Here is a 4,306-nt window from a genome sequence, read left to right as displayed (position 1 = left end):
TGCACCTTAATCTTCATTACTCCTTGTTTCAGCTACATCCGTATCTTCCATTCATTCTTATATCTTTATATTAGTTACATCTTTACAATATCTGTTATATCTTCTCTGTTCCGTCTTTTGGAAAATTGAAAATGAGAGGAAGGATTCAGCTCCCGCTCCCTCCCCTTTTAGTCGCCTTGTACGACAACAGGGAATTACGAGGCAAGTATTCTTTATTTCCCTATCACCAGGGATAACAGCATCTGGTGTTCCCAGACGGTCACCCATCCAAGTACTAACCAGCCAACGCTGCTTAACTCCCTGATTGGACGATATATGCATATATATGATATATATATATATATATATATATATATTATATATATATATATATATATTATATTTATATATATATCATATGTACAAGACTGAAAACAATGAAATTTCCCAAATAAAAAAATGGAGGCGCCGGGGTTTGAACCCGGGTCCTCTCGCATGCCAAGCGAGCGCTCTACCACTGAGCTACGCCCCCAAGAAATATTTTGTGACTAGTATTATATAAAGCACTGAGATTACCACGGCAAAAATACTGTTTGACGACCGTTGCCGACTAGCCGGCAAAATAAACCACAGCGTAAATCTCCATGTTGCTGTCGTGTTTTCCTCTCAATTTTCCAGAAGAATTGAGTTTTACTTTTTTATTTTCGTTGCAATAGACTGGAACTAGCAATAGACTGGAACTAAGCAATAGACTGGAACTAAGCAATAGATGGAAACTAAACAATAGACTGGAACTAAGTGACCTGGTATGAGGCAGAGCCTCATTATCATCCCTGCTAACTACCGGAAGCAGATTAGTCGTTCCACAACCGATTGTCGGGCCCATGTTTAACTTGATGTGCCCAGCAGTTGGAGGGGATCGCCAGAAGCTTCTGGAAGATTTCAAGGACGTCTTGGTGGACCTGACTCTTTCAGATAAGGTCGAAAACCCCAATTTTTATTGTGAGATCTTCACTATAACGTTGGACGAACATACTGAATGTTGCACACATGTGATGCGGACAAAATGAAAAAGAAAAAGACAAAAAATATGTTGGTGTGGGTCTCGAACCCACGACTTGAGTGTGTGAGACTCACGCTCTGACCATTGTAGCTAACCCAGACAATAGAAATATACATCTGTTTCTTCAATTTGAATTAATGAAAATCTTTGCGAGGCAGCGTTTAGAAAAGAGAGATGTCTTTGACGAAATTTACTTGTTTGGCTCCTTCTTATGTCTCTCATTATCGAAAGTAAACATACTGAAGGTATATAACGTATATGTATATATATATAGTATATATATTATATATATATATATATATATATTATCATATATAATATATATATATATATATTATATATATATTATATATATAATGTATTATATATATAATAAATTGTATTATATTTATATATATATATTATTTATATATATATATATATTATATATATTATATATTATACATATATATGTATATTTGGAAAGGATCACAAATTTTGCGCGTGATCAAGTATATTCCAATGAGTCCAGGGGGAAAATGAAACATGACAGGTTCCCAAGTGCACTTTCATGTAATAACCACACATCATCAGGGGAGACACAAGAGAGACATATAACAGTCAGTTGATATACAACGAAGTGACGTAGCTAGTACGCCATTTGGTAAACATGTGATTGTCCGAGACAGACAACAAGGTATATAAACTAATTATGTGGACAAGATGAATTCCTTACAAAATTTTATCAACACTAAATTTATGCAATTTGTATAGACAATCACTTATATCAAGATTATAATTCTTTGTGCATTTAATGATAGAAGATTCAATGATATTTCTCGTGGTACTGGAGTTAGAGATTATAATTGCCATCTCAGTTATTAACTCTAACTCAGTACACGAGAAATATCACTGAATCTTCTATTATTAAATACACAAAGAATTATAAACCTTAAGGAAACATGCAACATGGCGGTAAAAAACTATGAGATGCACAAATGAAGTTTATTGAATGAATATCAGTGAGACGAACTAGTTGATGAATGATGAATGAAAGTGTATAAAGTCATGATGAATGAATGAAAGTGTAATAAAGTCATGATGAATGAATGAAAGTGTAATAAAGTCATGATGAATGAACGAAAGTGTAATAAAGTCATGATGAATGAATGAAAGTGTAATAAAGTCATGATGAATGATGAATGAAAGTGTATTAAAGTCATGATGAATGAATGAAAGTGTAATAAAGTCATGATGATGAATGAAAGTGTAATAAAGTCATGATGAATGAATGAAAGTGTAATAAAGTCATGGATGAATGATGAATGAAAGTGTAATAAAGTCATGATGAATGAATGAAAGTGTAATATAAAGTCATGATTGAATGATGAATGAAAGTGTAATAAAGTCATGATGAATGAATGAAAGTGTAATAAAGTCATGATGCGAATGAATGAAAGTGTAATAAAGTCATGATGAATGAATGAAAGTGTAATAAAGTCATGATGAATGAATGAAAGTGTAATAAAGTCATGATGAATGAATGAAAGTGTAATAAAGTCATGATGAATGAATGAAGTGTAATAAAGTCATGATGAATGAATGAAAGTGTAATAAAGTCATGATGAAATGAATGAAAGTGTAATAAAGTCATGATTGAATGAATGAAAGTGTAATAAAGTCATGATGGAATGAATGAAAGTGTGATAAAGTCATGTTTAAAAGGAAAAATATGAATGGCAGCCAGGGAAGAGTGGCCCAGGTAATGGGAAGGGTTGAAAAGTTCGCGTTATGTGACGAATTTTGATAGATTTTGCAAGTTTTCCTTTCCTATGATGGAACGTAAAAGTTTGTGCTTAGTTCTAGAGACAGAGTTCATAGTTTATGTTTTAATGATGAACATCAAAGGATACCATTAATTTAACTGACTTTAAAAATGTTCAATTAAATGAAGCATTACATACACAAGCTGCTTTTTGGCGGAGTTAAAAATTCGCATTTTTTGCTAATTGTAAAAGTAGGTGTTAAATTGACGGATTAAAAGTTCGAGTTTCAGCTTTAACCTTGTGTTTATATGACGTATCTTAGAGTACTTGTTAATATAATGCAAGTGGAAGGTTTACGTTTAAAAGATGGTGATTAAATGTTAATTAATGAATGACAGTTAAATGGATAGATTTTAAAGTTCGCGTTTACGTGGGCCACTTTAAGGTTAAGGTTCGTAGTACCAGGTTGGACCAGATGGCGGTAGTGTGTAGACACAGCCATACCAGGTCGTTATTTATCATCATTAAAGTCACCTTCCTTACTTACTTATTGGCGGCGATGAATTCACTGGTTCTTGATTCTGCACAATTAACCTATCAGATTAATGGTAAATGTTTGCCTGGTGTTGCATATATCACGTCTGTTGTTGAAACACCAAGAATGCCAGGTGACTTTGGGAGTGGATGATAATGTAAAGATCAATATAAATGTGGGAAATCTTGAACCGCCATCACCAGACACAACACATGTTGGATCTGGCGGGGGGAGGGACTTGCCTGTGACGTTCCGATGCCCGCCCTCCAGCCTGGCGCCTCTGTGTGTGTGTTTTGTGTGTGTGTGTGTGTTTATATTTGTGCATTATGGGAGAGAAGTTATACACTCGTGTTGTCCCGTCTCTTAACCTTATAAGTATATACTATACATTTGCTCCTGGAATTTGTTCAGTTTAGTAAGTTAGAGAGAACTTCACAATTTATTTTCTCACTGGCAGGATGGCGGGTGGTTTTAAGGCGCTGCTTTCAAATTTTATTGTCCGTCTTCCGGGGCCCGGGTTCGAGTCCCGCTTTCCCGAAAAAAACATTTATCTTTTTTTTTTCCATAAAACAAGACTAACCCAGAGAAGGCGATGGAACCAACAGAGCAAAAGGGTTTGGGTTTGGGACACAAGATATACACTAAAACCCCGGGATCCTTCCATCCAATCGTAAATGAAAAACATACAAATTTGGGAAAAACTTTTTTTTCCTGAAAAACATGTTGACTTTTTTTCATGTAATGGTTACGAAAACTAAACATTATTAGACCAAGATGAAAATATAGGCTCAAATACTGTTACAAGGACGATCAAGACAAAAATCATGGTTCGGGGGAGTTTAATTCTTTTAAAATCAGTGTAACCCCCGGTATGTGGGATATTTAGACCATATTGGGGCTTGTTTTATTGGAAGACGCAACTGTATTGAATGTTTTACCGTTATATTATTATAGTAAGTTATCATTTATCTGATTTCATCATTA

At 34.4% G+C, this 4,306-nt stretch overlaps 1 non-coding gene across 1 annotated transcript; it reads right to left on the bottom strand.

The window, feature by feature from the left end:
• Positions 1 to 439: 439 nt before the first annotated feature.
• Positions 440 to 511, bottom strand: TRNAA-GGC (transfer RNA alanine (anticodon GGC)). The gene has a single exon. It is a non-coding gene; the product is annotated as a tRNA-Ala (tRNA).
• Positions 512 to 4,306: the final 3,795 nt, after the last annotated feature.

Source organism: Panulirus ornatus, chromosome 47, assembly GCF_036320965.1.
Source record: "Panulirus ornatus isolate Po-2019 chromosome 47, ASM3632096v1, whole genome shotgun sequence".
NCBI lineage: Eukaryota > Metazoa > Arthropoda > Malacostraca > Decapoda > Palinuridae > Panulirus > Panulirus ornatus.
The sequence above is the reverse complement of the archived record's forward strand: the minus strand, read 5'-3'. Positions and strand labels throughout refer to the sequence as shown.